This window comes from Halichoerus grypus, chromosome 10 (assembly GCF_964656455.1).
Source record: "Halichoerus grypus chromosome 10, mHalGry1.hap1.1, whole genome shotgun sequence".
NCBI lineage: Eukaryota > Metazoa > Chordata > Mammalia > Carnivora > Phocidae > Halichoerus > Halichoerus grypus.
In genome coordinates, this window is record NC_135721.1 from 80,795,721 (window position 1) to 80,814,474 (window position 18,754).

Genomic DNA, 18,754 nt, shown 5'->3' on the forward strand with positions numbered 1-18,754 from the left:
GGTGGGAGAGTACCCATCCTCACCCCCAACAATACCACCATATACCTGTAGCAAAGTTTGGTATATAAAATACTTTCTTATACATCACCTCATTTAATTCAATTAGCCACTCTGTAGGACATCATCTCCATTCTGTGGACTGGTAAACTATGCCCCAAAAGTGATGCACTCCCATGGAGCTAAAATCTGACCTACTATAGACACTGGGTAGAGGCAGTTATAGAGGCGCTGTTCCTATATGCATCTTTCTTCTAGCGAATGAATGGGTCAATCAATGTATTGATAAGAACTTCTAGGCAAGATGTAATTCAAAATCATGGTAATGTCTCTGCATTAAAAATATATATATAAGACTAAAGACACTTTTTGAAGTTCCCTTAACAGCTTCTTTTTTTTCTCTGGGAACTCCTGCAGCTGCTGACATCAAGAAACTGTCAATGAGACTTAATACTCCTTGCTACCCATGGTAAAGCCCTGGTTCAAGTGCCCATCACATCACTTCATTGATACCTCTACTGCAGGATGTTCACACATCTGCTCCTACCAACTGGAACTATTTCTCAGTCATCTTTGTATCCCCAGAACTGAACACAGTGCTTAGCATGGAGCAAATGAGTCAAATGTCAACTGTGTGAAGGAACTGTCCATACAACCTTTCATATGGTGTTACAATCTCCACTCTCTGATTCTCCAAGTCCATCCTCCACACTGCAATGTTACCATATCCCTTCCCTGCAAAATCACCCCAAAACTTTATAATGCATTCAAGACCAGTACTCCATGTGCACTCCCTATCACTGTTATCCCACAAATACATCTTTTTTTAAAGATTTTATTTATTTGACAGAGACACAGCGAGAGAGGGAACCACAAGCAGGGGGAGTGGGAGAGGGAGAAGCAGGCTTCCGATAGAGCAGGGAACCTGATGTGGGGCTCAATCCCAGGACCCTGGGATCATGACCCAAGCTGAAGGCGGACGCTTAACGACTGAGCCACCCAGGTGCCCCCCACAAACACATCTTATGTCCTAGCACATTAGATGCCTCTGAATTTCTTGGATTCATCCTATACTTGTTTACTGAGCATTTAGAGTTCTAGGCATGGGGAATACAGGAGGGAACATGAAAGACAAAGCCCCTGCTTCATGGATCTTAGAGTCTAGCGGAAAAGGGCAGGAAAGACATGGTATCTGAAAGAAAGAGGAACCAAGGGCAGGGTGCACATCAAGTATGCTCTTGCAAACCAGAATAAGGACTCCAGGTCCATTCTAGGTGAGATGGAAAGGCAATGGAAAATTCTGAACAGAGAAGTAAAACTGACCTACAAATCTTTGCTCAAGATGTCACCAACTCTGGCTAGAAGAACACCCTTTCCCATCATTTTTTAAATGTTGAAATTTACTCATTCTTCAAAGCCCAATTTAATAATCAACTAAATGGTGCTGTCCCTGAGAATTACAGGTCACTTCTCCTTTTGGTTATCCCCTAAAACTTGACAGTACTCATGCTGATCTGATTATGCCTGGTTATTTGTATGTAATTTTTTTAACACTACTGGGTGTACGTTTATCCAAAGTTTCTTATTCATGTTTTTATTTTATAAGCCATGCAACAGTACCTTGTTGTTGCATGGCTTATAAGCACTTAAGCAAAGTGATCATCCTCTTTTTAACTTTTTCTTCCTTATCCTTGAAAAAAATAATTGTTTTCCTAATGCTATAACTATTCCATATTTCATGACTATGTGTTTATATGTAAAAAACATATATCTACAAATATATAACCTATATAAAATAAGAAAGTCCCTTATACATCACCCCATTCTCTATCACAGCTATGTTCCTCTCAAGATTACAATGCTCCTGGAGATTGACTGAGAAATAAATGTTTTCATAAATACCTTTAAATCTCTAAGGAAGTTCACTGTGTAAGGCAGATCTTGTGTAAGGCACAAGATCCTTTTAGGATGAATAATCATCTCTCAATAAATGTTTTACAAATGTAGATTTGGTGCATTAAGGTTGCTTTTCAAACGGCCTGCTAGTTTTTTTAAATGATTTTTTAAAAAGATTTTTATTTATTTAGTTGAGAGAGGGAGAGTGAGAGAGAGAGAGCACACAAGCAAGGAGAGGGCCCGAGGGAGAGGGAGAAGCAGACTCCCCCGCTGAGCAGGGAGCCTGACTCCGGACTTGATCCCAGGACTCTGGGATCATGACCTGAGCTGAAGGCAGACGCTGAACTGACTGAGCCACCCAGGCGCCCCTGGCCTGCTAGTTTTACACAGACTTACACAGGTTAATGAATAAGTAACTCAAATAGTTATAGTTGCTTTTTCCACACATGGCAAGACACATATTCACTAACCATAATGTTAAACAGTATATGATTGTTTAAGACCCTACACAGAATTTTGGTTAAAAATATTTAATGTAATAAAATGATAGGAAGCATTACTATAAAAATACTCTATGTCTCTGCAGGACCATAAACTATATGGCACTAAACACTATCAAGGTTGTTAATGTTCAGCAGGAAGCCTGCTTCTCCCTCTCCTACTCCCCCTGCTTGTGTTCCCTCTCTCACTGTGTCTCTCTCTGTCAAATAAATAAATAACAATTAAAAAAAAAAAAAGGTTGTTAATGTTTTCTCTGCAAATATAAGTCTCCCTTCCTCTCCCTCTCTGAAACCAATAAAACATAAAGTTGCTTTTACATATACTCCGTAATTAAATATGCACTGGCAGGAAGTAAGAACCACAATCATTACACTTTGTAGCAGCAAAAAGAAAAATTTAATTAGTATGGCTAAAAGCTACTACAACTTACCCAAGACTGTTCCTGTTACTGGATATGCAAGTTTAGACGAGTATCTTTTCGATGAATGTCTTCTCTCCAACCTCCACTCCTCTGTCTTAATCACTTTGTACACACAGCCCTACCTCTGCAAAAGCAAGTTGATATTCCAAGCACTTTACCTGATGTGCCTCCAGACTCCCTTGCTCTCACCTCAAGAATAAAGCATCTCGTTTCTGGTACTTCTGCTCTTGTTTTCACTCATTTATCAGGGCCTGGGCAACCAGTTCCAGACCAGTGAATTATCTTTAAAAGCTCCTGTTTCCTATACTGTATAGCACTTCCTCATCTTCACTTTGTGTCTGTTGCCTTGAGCTATATTTAAGCCAATGAAACCAAGTTGAGGGCTTTTTTTTTTCCCCCTGCATTCAGTCAAATCATGTGACATGGCATGTTACACGATAACCCAAAGTTCTGAAGCAATAAGGCAACACCCCTAAATGTCAAAACTCATATCCTGTTGTTTTATGTACCTTACTAAGTTAAGAAATTCATCCATAAACTTATTGAAAGCATCTGTAATGTGCAGAAAATATTTAGGAAAAAAACCAATAATCAATCAGCATAGAAAGAGGTGGTGCTTTCATAAAAAGATAGCCTCCACCCTTTTGGATCTTAACAGTATCTACATGTTTGAATTATTAGAGCTTCTTTTACTTCTCTAATGCTTTACCACTTCAGTGTTGAGTGGCTAGTCTTTATTTTCTCTTCCTAGTGGCTCAGCCCAAGTTAAGAGACAGGCAGGCCAAACTCCAGCAGACTGAGCAGGGGAAACAGCTCCTTCTGCCCCAGATATCCTTGACAAATACAGTGCAGAGAAGGAGCAGGGCCAATGCTAATGAGGCCTCACACACCCGACTGAGTCACCTCCCATGACTCCTGGGTGCCAAGTTTCCACTGAAGAATAATAAAGGGATCTTTGGTTGAGATGGAGGAACTCAGGAACACTAATTACCATCTTCCGCTTCCATAAATGATGACTTCCTTGCCCTGACTCATTGAGAATACTACAAGGAAGTTCCTTAAGCAATTTCTTTATTATAACGCAGTCATTTCTAGAATGATAATAGCATTTCTCAGTTATAGGTGAATCTTTAAAAACAAGAAGACAACTCCTCACCTTTGCTTGTTATGCCAACACTAGAGACTGGGTACTGGCAGCATTGCGAGATGGTGACTGTCAGTAGAAGGGCAGAAGTGAAAGGCATCCTGAAGGGCCATCTACTCCACAGGGAAGCAGTCTGCTGTCCTAGAGAGGTGAAAGAGCTCACCTAAGACAAGCTAGAGGCAGAGTGAGCTCTAAACTTCAGGGGTCTGGCCAGCACCCCTGGGGGCATCTCACAGGCTCCACCTTCATGGCTCACTCTAAAGCCCCACCATCAGAGCTGGGTTTGGACTTCACACACAATACTCAACACTGTACAATTCCAGCCAGAGGACTTTCCTGGCCTTGATTTACTTACTTTCTTTCGGGGGGTGTGAGTGGGATGTAGAAGGAAGCTGCAAGTACAAAAGCTGTTTGTGGGTGAGAAGCAGCTTCCCCCCCTATTCCCACCAGGGACAGACTATACCGCAGACAGAAACCCTGGAAAGCAGCCACGATCACTCCTGGGAGGAGGAAAATGGAACGGAAGTCTTCCGAGCAAGATTCCCAGCATATGGAATTTTCTTCAAGAAAGTAACCTATGTTATAGCAATTAAAATCCAGAAGAGGCAAACATCTGCCATTTCTTTGTGTCCCAATTCTTTACTGATCACCATGTACCGTGAAGGAAACAGGGCAGTGTGATGGACAAAGGGGCACGCACACTTAGATCAGCAGAAGTCTATCTTGAGTCCTTCTAGCTACCATCTCACCCCCTCCTCCTCTCTTCGGACAAATGCTTCTAGGCAAGAGCAAATCCAGAAGACATTTTTCAATCTTTTACTTTTGACATTTATAAACAATGCTCTCCTGGAAATTTTCAAATCAGTACCCTTGGTCTCCAGGCCATTACCCTTGTCTTTCTCATCATCCCGTCACTGTCTCCTCTGCAGGATCCTCTTCCTCTGCCTGCCTTTTAGGTGTCGCAACTTCCCTAATTTGAACCCTGGCTCTCTGCCTGTCTCATTATGCATATTCTCCCTGATGACTTCACCATCTCTCATGGCTCCACTACTTCCTCCACGTTAGCAACACTGGCCAGACCTTTCTCTTGAACTCACAGTCATGCATCATAGTGTCTGCTGGCTGCTTTCACAGAGACGTCCTAACTCAAAATGACTAAATAAACCAGTCACCCCCTCCGTGCCAGGCCCACAGCCAGCTCTTCCTTTGACATGCCCTCTCTCAGATATGGCAACATTACCAAACCGGTCACCCAAGCTAGGAAATGCCTGGTCACCCTTGACTTATCTTCAAGCCATCTACTTCTGCTAATTTTAACTCCTAACTCATTTTCAAATTTGTCCCTCTGCCCCACATCACTCTCATTTTTAACCCTGTCACCGTTCCAGCCCTCATGATTACTCACTTGGTCTGTGGCTGCAGCCTCTTAACTAGGTTCTCTACCTTCAACCAAATCCAGGAGACCCAACCAGCACCTCATCTAAAGAACCAGGGGTCTCTCTACGGACCTTGCTTAAACTCCACAATGGCTCTCCAGTGCATTGAGCACAAAGGTAAGCCCCTTAAAGAAGCAAACAAACCCTAAATCCCCTGGCCTGCCGATCCTCATCTCTGGGCACTCCCTGCCACTCACTTTATGCAACCCAGCAGTGACACATGCCATGCAGGCCCTCATCTCGATGCTGCTGCTTATGCTGGCCCCTCAGCCTGGAAGATCTTTCCATCTTTCCCTTGCTTACTCTAATATCCTTGTACAACTGAAGTGAAGCATCAGGTCTTTAAAAAACCTATCCCAACCCTTCTCCAGTCCTGTTCTCCGGTTCCCATCAGGCACTCCTCATCAGGACTCCCGTGAGGCCCTCTCACTTCTATTGTAAGAGCTTCTTTTTCTAACCCGTGTGAGAGCAAGAACTGAGCTCCTACTTATCTTATGCCCTTTGTGCCTATGTCTGCCATACACACAAGGCACTTAATAAAAATTTAAACTGAGCCTGTAGGAGAAGCAGTGGTTCTTATCCTACAGATAAGGAAAATGATGCTGAGAGGTTACATGACTTCTTAAAAGTCATCCACGGAGAAGTCTAGGAAGGGAACTTAGAAGGCAAAAATGTACTAGCTAAATTGAAGTCTTTTTCTTAAAAGCAGAAAGCCTCTCAGAACTAAGCACGGTGAGAGCAGGGAATGTGTCTAAATTTTTATTACTGTTACCCTAGAGCCTGACAAGGCGTTATTTCGCACACAGGGAATATTTAATAAATACTGGGTGGCTCGCTAAGACTATACAGAGTCACTTTCACTTATATACTGTGCAAGAGTGGGTCTGCTTCTTTCCAGCAGATGGAGCTACAGTTCCGTATGAACACCAGCTACAGTTTGGGTGATTGGTAAAAGAATAGACCTCTTTCATGGATCCATTGCCATGCTTCCTTTTTCCTTTATAAGTCTCACACAGATAAAAAGAAATCAGCAGACATGTTTTCCACAGAATACTCTCTGAATGGACACAGATCTATTTTGTAACTTTTTCAATGCCTTTGCATATCTCTTCCTCTCTGGCCTTTTAAAAAATCTGGGGTAATCTCACACAATTTGATTTACCCAATCTATCAAGTGCTACTGAATGTCTACATCTTTCTACATGCCTCTTAGGTCCTTCTTTATGAAACACATTTATAACCCAGCAAGTTCATCATGTTCATCCCTAGACATATGCTTTCCCTGATGTGTCTGCCCTATTTCACTTTAGAAAACATTAGTTTACCAATCATCTCTCATTTAAAAACAAAATACAAAACAAAAACCTTTTCAATATATATTTTTAGAAGATTTATTTATTTGAGAGAGAGACAGAGAGAGCGGGGTGGAAGGGGAGAGGGAGAGAAAGTCTTAAGCAGACTCTGTGCTGAACCCCCATGCAGGGCTCGATCTCACGACCCTGAAATCACGACCTGAGCCAAAACCAAGAGTCAGATGCTTAACTGACTGCATCACCCAGGCACCCCTCAATATATCCTAATTGCTATCTTAAAGGCTTGAGGTTCTAAACAGGATAAAAAAGAAATTCATACTACCTATGAGAGTACAGCTTACAGTAAAATCCCGAGCAAACTTCATTTTTCACTCAACTTATAAATTTCATGGCATTCCTGAAAAACTTAGTGTTTACTGAAACTGTGTAAAGGTAATCCATGATTGTATCTAAAACAGAATTGGGGGGGGGGGTTGCCTGGGTAGCTCAGTCGGTTAAGTGTCTGCCTTCAGCTCAGGTCATGATCTCCAGGTCCTGGAATCGAGCCCGAATCAGGCTCCCTACTCAGTGGGGAGTCTGCTTCTCTCTCTCTCTCTCTCTCCCCCTCCCTCCCCACCACTCATTCTCTAATAAGTAAAATATTTTAAAAAATAAAAGAGAATTAGGTGCTATGCTCAGATAATTATAAAAGTTTTTTCTTTTTAACCTGCACCAAAGTCCTGTGGATGCAAAGTCCATGACATCTAGCATCTCCGGCCCTAGCCAACTCAATGTCTATGTGCCCTGTGTCCAAATCATCGAGGTAACAAAAAATACCCCACAAGTTCCCAGTTGCTCCGTAGGGACCAGTTCTAGCCCTACTGAGAACTACTGACCCAGAGGATTTCTGAGGCCATTAAGCTACCTAGTGGCAAAAGCAATGATTAAAAGTATCTGAAGGATCCACCCGTCAGGGTTTGACTTGAACCACAACACTGAATGCTATTAAAATTAAAACACTGTAACTTAGGGGCGCCTGGGTAGCTCAGTCATTAAGCGTCTGCCTTCAGCTCAGGTCATGATCCCAGAGTCCTGGGATGGAGCCCCACATCCGGCTCCCTGCTCAGCGGGAAGCCTGCTTCTCCCTCTCCCACTCTCCCTGCTTGTGTTCCCTCTCTCGCTGTGTCTGTCAAATAAATAAATAAAATCTTTAAAAAAAACCCAAAACACTGTAACTTAAAAACTTCCAATTATAATTTAAACTTTTTGATCAAGTAAGTCCCCAATTTTCAAGTATTCTCAAACTCAGATGAAATTATGTCCAAAAAACAGTGTCATAGAAAAGCAAGCCTGTCTAATCACAATAATACCCAAGAGGACCCTAAACAGCAATACTTGGTCCTAAATGCTCCTATCTCTGGGAGTCTTTTTGAGTTTGAGCAAGGTACAATCCCCTATATCCACTCAGACCTGGAAGTGTCCAAAGTATAGGAGCATAAGAGGAGGATGCAGCTTGTAAATTTCCATGGCAATAGTGTAGGAAGACTCTAGTTGCCTAAGGACATGACAGGAAAGGGATAATCTTAGGATATGTCCCTATATCAGAGTGAGAGGACCCTGATGGCAGAATTGGAATCCCAGAAGTAACCAAGTGTGCTTAAGTTAAACATGGTCTGCTCAGGTGTGTCAACTGAACAAACACTTCAAAACTGAATGAAAGCCCTGTTCCCTGCCTGAAACTAGCTCTTCTCTACCATTCATTCACTCAGTGGCCGAAGCCAGAAACACAGGACTCATACTCAACTCCTCAAACATCCCCCACAAACCTCCCAATGTCCAATTGCAGAGTTCTTTCTTTTCTGCCTTTTAAATATCTGAGTCTATTCACTTCTTTCTATCCCCGTGGACAGTACCTAATTCTGGCACCATCACTTCTCCCTTGGATTAATGTAACATTGTCTAACAGGTCTCTGGACTTCCACTCTTCCCTGATCACCATCTGCAACCCACCCCCTTTCCATACAGTTGCAACATTGCCTTTGAGGAGCACACCTCCCTCCCTCCACTCTCTGTTTCAGATCTAGCTCTCCTGATCACGGAACAGGCACCTGATTAGACAGTGTTTGTTCTTATCCTTGGCCATGGTGACTGGTCCTGGTTTGGGCACTGGACCTGAACTAAGCTAATCAGATTCTATTTCTTGAAAATTATTAATCTGAGTAGAGACTAATCCTCACCAGGTAGAATAAGTCAACTAATGGTATTAGCCTACAGAGAAAGTCCACAGGTTCTTCTGCTGAGATGCCAGGAGTTGCTCTAGCTGTTTATTCCTCTCAGAGACCTGACGTTTGGCCTTTCTTTAGTCCCCTGAGCCACCCTGCTATCTTTCCAATAAATTCCTTTCAGCTCATGTTTGCCAGAGTCAATTCCTGTTATCCAAGGAAACTTAAGTTAACAATAAAAGCAGTCCCAATCTGATACAAGACCCTTCCTGATTTAGATGTCCCCACTCCCACTTCCATTGCCAAGGTCCGCTTTCCACTTCACACACTCTGAGCCAACTATGGGGATCTGCCGCACCTTAACATCCTACGTTCTCATCCCTTCTGCTCTTCCTGCCTAGAATGGCATCTCTGGATGATTCTCATAATCAGGTGGGACTCAGCCTAGATGGCCTTTCCTCTGGGAAAATTTTACTTAAACCCCTCAGGCTACTCATGCTTCCATAGGCCCTGGTACTTAGTACTCTTGAAATAAAGCCTAAGACCCCAAAATTTGTTGCCTGATTCCTTATTAGTCTAAACCCAAATGGAAGTTTATTACAAGTGGTGATTCTTATACACAAGTGTATCCCCTCACCTAAGTGCATGCCTGCCAGAGAGCAGATTCTCAGTCTCAAAGAAATGAACTAGGAAATTAGAAGTCCACTTAAATAATTCAAATTAGTATTGAGGAAAGTGTAACAGAAGTTTAAAAATAAATATTTTCGGGGTGCCTGGGTGGTGTCTGACTCTTGGTTTTGACTCAGGTAATGATCTTGGGATTGTGAGATGAAGCCCTACATTGGGCTCCGCACTGAGCATGGAGTCTGCTTGAGGTTCTCTCTCCCTCTCCCTCTGCCCCTCCTGCTCATGTTCTCTCTCTCCCTCTCTCTAAAATAAATAAATAAATCTTTAAAAATAAATAAATTTCTTTGGAATCAAGAGGTCCTGCACATTCCATATTAAATTCATTTTAATATTAATTCACATTCAAAATAATTTAACTAACGCGTTCACTTTGTGAAAATTCATCAACCCGTGCACTTAAGATTTGTGTAGTCTTGTATGTATATTAAACATTAACAAAAAATTTTAAATGCATTTAACATAGCTGAAAACCACAGCTTTAGACTAGTAATAAGTTCAATATGCATGGAAACACCATATAATGGTGGAAGGTGCCCTGTTTACAAGTAAAAGTCCCTGGGTTACAGTACTAACTGTACTATTTATTACCGTGACATCTTGTCAAAATATTTGATATTCAGCTTTAGCAACTACAAAATGGGATAATAACCATTCTGTCTAAATCTCAGGCTACACAAAAATAAAATGAAATCATAAACATAGAAAGTCAAACAAGCTATTTTTGTTACAAAATTCTGTATCATCTCAAAGTGAATTTTAGCTGAAAAATAAAAATTAGAACTATAAAAATACTACAATTTTGGCATGAAAATGCCTGCAAAATCCCATGAATGCATACCAAAAAAGGTGATATGGGAATAATGAATCCAGGGTCTAACCTGAAATTTAAGATTAAATTTATTCTTGAAGAAGAAAGAAAGGATACCCCTACATCAATCATGTTTCTTGGGAACTGGATTAAAAAATTATTTACATATCATGAACTAAAACAAACATTTCTCATACGACAGCTGAGATGCTTTTGAGAGTTCAACCAAAATGCTAAGTCTTCTAGTTAAACGAACCTCTGTGAATGGGGGTGCAGGAAAGTAGAGATATTTCATACTCCATATGGTCAAGATCTTATCATACCCCAAAGTTATACTGTTAACTTTAATACTGTGAAGCTATTTCAGAATAAAAGTGCTTCTATTTAAAGACACTATATGACAAAATAGGATTGGGCATATGGTTAGAAATACACGAAAAAAGGTTTACAAACTCAAGTGCAAAAGATGTGCTCTGTTAAAAACTGAAGATGGAAGATGAATTGAGTCATAATTAGAAATTATTGGTGACTAACTGGCAATTTATTATATACTTCCCTATAGTGTCAAAATATGTACAAGCTCATAAGTGCATTCAACAGTCACTTGGTAAGAAGCAAGAATAGATAATTTTATTTCCCAGAAAAAAAAGCTTTTCATTTTTTAACTGCTGCATTGTAAGTTCCCAGAAATGCTAAACAGTAGTTTAAAAACACATGAAGCACCATTTTCCTCTTACTTAAAAAGTTAAGCATTATAATACAGAGAAATTGGTATTTGTTTAGAATGTAAATGGGTAGGAGCACCTGGGTGGCTTGGTCAGTTAAGTGTCTGCGTTTGGCTCAGGTCATGATCCTGGGGTCCTGGGATAGAGTCCCACGTCGGGCTCCTTGCTCAGCGGGAAGCCTGCCTCTCCCTCTCCCTGCTCGTGCTCTCTCTCACTAGATCTCTCTCTCAAATAAATAAATAAAATCTTTAAAAAAAAGAATGTAAATGGGTAAAAACAGTAAAAATTAACTTTTGAGCCAATGCAAGTGTTAACTTATCATTACTCACTTTGTAGCACTAAAACAGAGGGGTGAGTTGCAAACAAATACCTGTAAATTGAAAACACCCTTCATTTCCATTTCAACAAATATGTACCCAATGACTGCCACGTAACAACTTTTGAGAGCACAGGGCACTAAGGATGAATAAGGCACAGCTCCTGGCCCTGAGTAGCTTCCTAGACTGTGAGATACATACACAGCACATCACAGTGTTCTGAGAAATAGATGAGGCCCTGTTGGCAAGGAGCTGTAGCACAGAGAAGCAGCAGGAGAGGCTTTAGAGAGTAAGTGACTGAAAGGAGTCTCTATTGGCTGTGCTCACAAAGCAGAAGAGGAGGGAAAGGAAATTCTCAGGGAAGGGAATAACAAAAAAGCACCACCTGCTAGTACATGTCAGGCACTGTGCTAAGCCCCAGGGAACAAGAAGGAGACTGTTTCACTGCTTTTAATGAGTTTACAGTTTAAGGGAGACAAGTAATGGTCACTGATTATACAACAATATGCTCAGTGTACTGACAATTCTGAGAAATTATATTGTATTCTGAGAGGTTAAAACTCATTTTCAAGGAATTTGGACATACGAGTCAAGATCAAACCACAGTGTTAGGACGTGTGAAGCAGTAACAGAAATGAGTGTCCTTAGTTGGGGTGGTCAAAAACCCCTGTTAGAGAGCACTTTTCTTCCTACGTAAAGGGAGCGCTCTCTGTCCTTTGAGTACTGATCACTCTCTCTCTCTAGGACATTTACCATATGCTGCCATATATCAAGATAAATCCAGACACATGTTAACTAGACTTACTGTGGTGATCACTTTGCAATATATACAAATATTGAATTATTATGTTATACATCTGAAACTAATATATCAATTATAACTCAATATAAATAAATAGATAAATAGAGAAAGGAAGGGAGGAAGAGAAGGAGAGAGGGAGCGAGGAAGGAAGGAAAGAAAGAAAGAAAAAAGAAAGAGAAGAGAAAAGCAAGTGAGTGAACTTATTTTACCTCTCCCTACTAGATTATAACCTGAGACCAGGAGCTTTGTTCCTTACCTTAAACTGAATGATAATTGGGACTGACCTGTGATCAAAAGTTCTAATCCAACCCCCTCATAGGATGAATAAAACCTGGTACCCAATAGCTCTTGTTCATGTATGTAAATCCTAAAACCTTAATAAAAAACAGAGCTAGGGGCGCCTGGGTGGCACAGTTCGTTAGGTGTCCAACTCTTGGTTTCAGCTCAGGTGATGATCTTGGGGTCGTGAGATCGAGCCCCACCTGACCACAGAGTCTGCTTGATATTCTCTCTGTGTCTCCCTCTATCCCTCCTGCTCGTGCTCTCTCTCTCTAAAATAAGTAAATAAATCTTAAAATGAAAAAAAAGCTAAAATGATTAGGGAAAACCAGTAATGGATAATGACCCTCTGTTATTGCTGTAATTCTAACATGAACATCAAGACCAGGCCTCTCCCCCATTCCCAAGCCCTCTGCTCATGTTACGTCTCATCTACCACTGAATGTAGAAAACATGAATCCTGGCCTCAGCTGCCCCTGGTTCCTAATGCAGGTATAGGGCACATGTGCCTATTTGCATTGTCTTGTTTTTTGTGTCCTGTTGGTAACCTCTTTTGAGTTGGTTTTGGCTACAGAATCAAGACGCTATATCCTATGGTATCCAAATATCCAAAATGAATACCACTGCCCTGACACACACATGCACACAAGATGACAGACTAAATAACCTTGATGACTCAGGACTGATTTCTGGAATAGTCATTACAAACAAAACCATGAAATTCTTTAAAGAAAAAAAATAAACAATGCCTAAAAGAAGATGGGGAAAGGAGAGCTGTAGCTAAAGCTGCACCTCTAAAAGTCAGTGTTCAGTCCAGTCCAGACCCACTCAGCCCAGCAGCCTGATGACAATAAAATATTATCAAATGTAGGAATAAGAAAGTCAGGGAAGAGATGGTATGGAGAACTGCATCAGACCAAAAGGGCCCCCAGAAGACTTCAAGGAGAAATGTTTTCTGATGAAAAAGAAAGGAAAGAGCCAAAAACATCTGGATTGCTAACACAGCTTTAAACAAAGAAGTAATTGTCAGTGCTTGCTACATTTGGGCTCTCTGTGATCCGTAAGGGCTATAAAACAATTCAGTATATTAAGCTAACTTTGGGAGGACTCAGGTTTTACCCATCATCAAGGCCAAGCTTGCTGACTTCTGTTTTTCACTGTTTGAAGAATGGTTAGTTCACCAAAAGCATATGACTATGTTTGGGGAAAAAAAAATACACTACTCCAGGTTTAAAAATCCCACCTCCATTCTCACAACCTTGGATGGGAAGTTATAAACAATAAAGCAAACTAATGGAGAAAAATAATAGGAGAAATTATTTTACATGATAGATAACTCCAAGGATGTTAGGTTTGTTACCAAGAGAATGTTATGTACAAGAGATAATATATATTCCAAGAGTAATAATAGTATCCCCTACCAAATGTGGAAGTACACTTACAAATTATTAAATTTCAATATAAAAATCAGCAAGACATGGGAGGTGGGGAGAGGGGGATGAACAGGCAGAACACAGAAGATTTTTAGGGCAGTGAAAATAATCTGTAATACCATAATGATGGATACCTGTCATTATAACATTTGTCCAAACCCGTAAGTCATGAATGACAACATACCACTCCTCCTCCTCCCCAACCCAATCTGGAGTTGGTAGAGGAAGTGACAGGGCAGAGAGGAGTCCACGGTTCAGTAGCTAGGACTGTAAGTAGGGTGCAGGGATACAAGAGCACCTGGTGTGGGGGGTCCCAAACAGACTAGGCTCAGTCACTCACCACTGCAGAGAGAGGAATGGTGGTGAAACAAGAAAGGAATTTATTTCAGTGAGGCCAGCACCAGGAAGACAGCTGACTAATGTCTTAAAGACTGTCCCCAAAGTGCTAAAAATACATCCAGGTTTATGTAAGGAAAATGTGGGACAAAGTTGGTGGGTACATGCAGGTGGGAAGTAAAGGTCAGTTCGATCACTGTCGTGGGGTCAGTCATGAGGATCTTGCTGGCTCAGGGCAGTCCTTAATTGCTTGAGGGGGTAGTTTCAGTTCCCATCAGGGGGTGCTTTGCTTGCAGGATCTTTTGCCTGAGTTAAGAGATAAGCTGGAAAGAAGAACTTAATCAATTGGAAAGTACAGACTGAGGTCAAAAGGGAGGTAGCTGAAGTCTTTCAGGATCAAAGGTAAAGGGTCTGGGGCAGAGCTGTTGGCAAGTGCAGAAGGGAAGTTGTGGGCAAGGGAGAGCAACCAGACAAGAAAAGCGTCCCAACAAAGGCTCCTGTCAATGCCACGGAGAGCTGTCTGTTAAGCATCAGGTCATTTGTAGTAGGGAAGGACTTACACAATCCTTAACTTCAAAGTGCTTAAACAAAAGCAATGCCTTCTTTCCAAAGCTTTAATCATCCGTTCTCCTTTGAAAATTCTTTCCCTGATTTTGTCTGGCTTTCTATGTCCCCTAAAGAAATTTCATCCACTTAAAAATGGAAACCTCAACTCTACAAAACTCATCTATTTTGTACACTTAGGAATAAGATACTCAAAGCCTTGGAAAATATCCAGACCTAATCAAAAGCAAGATTCACATAGAGAGCAGACTTTCAGTCTAACTCCCTAACATACATAAATTGCACTCCACTCCCAAATGGATTTCCACTTCATTTGAATTCAGGCATCTTTAAACCAGAAGCATGGGTAGTGAATAAAAACTGTAAAGCATTAACGGAAAAGGCCAAATGTGAATTTAAACCCAGATGAGCCATTTACTAGGTGGGAAAAAGGTCTTTTATGTCAATGAGCATCTCAAAAAACTCCAGGACCTTTACCATTGCTACTAGCTTTGAATGGTTCTCTCCCCATCAGTCCCTTCAGATCTCTGCCCAAATGTCCTGGCAGTAAAGACTTCTCCAACCACCCTACTTAAATGTGCAATCCCCACCTCCCATCCCTTATTCCCTTCTTTAGTTTGTTTCATTCTGCATCATTTATCACCATCTAGTAGGTTTCATTTATTTGTTTATGATGTCTCCTTGCAAAAAAGATGTGAGCCCCATGAGGAGAGAGAGTATTATCTGCTCTACTTCCTGTTGCCTCCCCAGAGCCTAGGACAAACTTGACCCACAGCAAGGATTCAGAAACATTTAGCTGAATATGTAAATATAAATGAGTTAATTCAACCCTCCACTGGGCTAATATCACCTACACTTCAGGGTTATTTTTAGAAATAAAAAATAAAAATGTTTTTCTGAGACTGAATTACGAAGAAATAGACAGTCTGAACAGACCAATTACTAATAAGGAGACGGAATCAGTCATCAAAAACCTCCCAGCAAACAAAAGTGCAGGACAGATGGCTTCACTGTGAATTCTACATTTAAAGAAGAATTAATATCAACCCTTCTCAAACTCTTCCAAAAAACAGAAAAGGAAGGAACACTTCCAAAATGTAAGAGGCCAGCATTACACTGACGCCAAAACCAGACAATGCCACCACAAGAAAAGAAAACTACAGGCAATATCCCTGATGAGCACAGATGCAAAAATCCTCAACTAAATATTAGTGAACTCAATTCAACAGTACATTAAAAGGACTATACAGCATGATCAAAGTTGGATTTGTTCCAGCAGTGCAACGATGGGTCAACATCAATAATCAAAGTGATATACCACATTACCAATATGAAGAATAAAAATCTAATGATTCTCTCGATACAGAAAAAGCATTTGACAAAATTCAACATCCACTCAAGATAAAAAAAAAAAAAACAAACTCAACAAAGTGAGTAAACAGGGAGTGTATGTCAACATAATAAAGGCCAAAGATGACAAGCCCACAACTAACCTCATAAGAGAACGCTTTACATGCTGGCTGTCATACAGTGAGTACTCAACAACTGTTAGTTTTCTTTAATTTCTTAAGTCAAAGTAATTGCCAAAAGTTTCAGAACATTCCAGGTGGGAAACTCTAAAAGCATGCCTGTGAGATCTCTGTACCCAGTGAAACACACAGGAGGAAAAGCAGGGTTGCCTATCACAGCGCCACTCAGTGTAGCCTATGATCATGAGATTTTGCTATCAATCTGCATTGAAATTAGTGCAGAAATTAAGAACAAGTACTTAGAAACTTAAAATTTGACAGAGAAATTTTGTATCTGCTGAAGCTAAAGAAAAAAAAATTGAGACTTGTATTCATAGGACTTTTTTTTTTTTTCAAGATTTTATTTATTTATTTGACAGAGAGAGAGTGCACACAAGCAGGGGGAGTGGCAGGCAGACAGAGAGGGAGAAGTAGGCTCCCTGCTGAGCAGAGAGCCGGATGCAGTCTCGATCCTAGGACCCTGGGATCATGACCTGTGCCAAAGGCAGACGCGTTTAACCGCTTAACTGACTGAGCCACCCAGATGCCCCAATAGGACTTTTTTTTCATTTTTCTAGTAACCATTTTATTGTCTTTTACAGAAGCATCAGACAGCAATGGACTGAAAGGTGTTTTTTGCCTTTTTTTTTTTTTTTTTAAAGAAAAGCCTCAATCTTCACTATAGTTTGGAAAGCACTGGCCAGCAATGCTTGATGTGGCCCAGGAAGGTGCAGAGCACCAACAAAGCTAACTTGTACTACATGTTCCAAACTGTAATTTTAGGCAGGGTTCCAGGCCAAGAGAGGCACAGATAAGCGGCAGGTGGAGAGACAGGCTCAAAGGCCAGGAGTTGCCTCAGGGATCCAGGCCAGTTTTAGAATTTAAGAGAATTTTCTAAGACAGTATTTCTCAGAACTTTTTCCTATACACTCCAATGGCAAAAGAGTCCCAGAGACCCAGAGAAAAGAGATGGACAAAGGGGCATGATGCAAGTTGAGGATGACATTTTCTTGATTGTGGTGATGTCATGAGTCAAAACTTACAGGAGTAAAAAAAAAAAAAAAAAAAAACAAACTTATAGGAGTGCCTGGCTGGCTTAGTTGGTGGAGTATGAAACTCTTGATCTCGGGGTTGTGAGTTTGAGTCCCACGCTGGGTGTAGAGATTACTTAAAAACAAAATATTAAAAAAAACCCTACAGTGTAAAAGTCAAATATGAACGGCTTATTGCCTGCTAATTATACCTCAATAAAGGGAAATTCATGGAAGGCAAAGGAGAACAATAAGACATGAAGGATGTGAGTATACAGTCAGAGTTAAGCTATAAGTCCCATGATAAAAAAAAGTACAATTTACTCAAATCCTCCTTCAAAATAACTCTTCTAGTGGCTTTGTAATAGGCCATCTGTAAAGCAATCAGTTAAATACTGACATAAGCTCAACATGTATTCATTGTGTGTATGTGTTTTATTATAGTTTTGCAACTGATGAACTAAACTGACATTTTCCGGCAGAACTTTACCCTTTACCCACCTGTTTTAAAATTTAAGGGTCAGTGGTTCTTAGCCTGGAGACAGAATGTTAATCAAATCTGGCTGAACTCCAGAAGAACAGATGATGCCGAATGAGATATTCTACCTCAGCAAATTTCAAGAGTCTCTGTTGCTTTCCACACATTGAACAGCTCTCCTATGTCTTTTAGCCCAAGCCTCTCTATCTCTATATTTTTTTTTAGCATATAGGATTATGTGCTAAATTCTCGAAAACTAAAGAGTCTTGAAAGAAAGAAAAGATTAAATGTTTAAGATTCACACGCTTTGTATAATACTATGTGAGACTGCGGTGTTCCTCTGTTCACCAGAGAATGCTATTCCAATTTAAGGAATTACATTTCTGTAACAGTATCTATTGTCCCACTTTAGTCAAATGATGTGGATAACAAGTAATTATATATTTCCCTGAAAATATATTTATTTTCAGAGGTATTTACACTGTAAATAGCTCAAAGAGAATATCTAGTATAGTGGGAGAGCAGTAGAATCAAACATTCCACAATTACTATTCATACTAATATAACCTAGAGAATCACTGTTTTTGAAGTCTCTTGTCATTTCCATAAGATGTAATGTGACCCAGACCTATGAACTTTACATAATATTCAGCTCTCAGATTCTCCATCCTTAAAAAGACCTTTCTCTTCCTTTAGATAACCTCAAGAGGTTATCTAAAATGACAATCTTTTGTCTTATTACCATTATTACTATTATTTATAAACATTTTGTCTTCTCTACTACATTATAATTCTGACAGAAGGATGCATAACATTAACATCACTCACAATAAATAATACACACAGATACTTAATACTTACTGAAAAAAGGAAAGGA

At 40.4% G+C, this 18,754-nt stretch overlaps 1 protein-coding gene across 6 annotated transcripts in view; it reads right to left on the minus strand.

Moving 5' to 3' along the window:
• The window catches only part of LIMS1 (LIM zinc finger domain containing 1), a 157,117-nt gene that overhangs the window by 89,557 nt on the left and 48,806 nt on the right, over nt 1-18,754 (minus strand). Inside the window, exon 2 of one of the 6 annotated variants that reach the window (XM_078056688.1) lies at nt 3,972-4,100. The exons of 2 other annotated variants lie outside the window; for them this stretch is intronic. The gene's annotated coding sequence lies outside the window, so the exon portion shown is untranslated. Of the gene's footprint in view, nt 1-2,824; nt 3,189-3,971; nt 4,101-18,754 lie in introns of those variants that run through there. 3 more of the 6 variants (XM_078056689.1, XM_078056686.1, XM_078056685.1) reach the window with 3 other exon arrangements.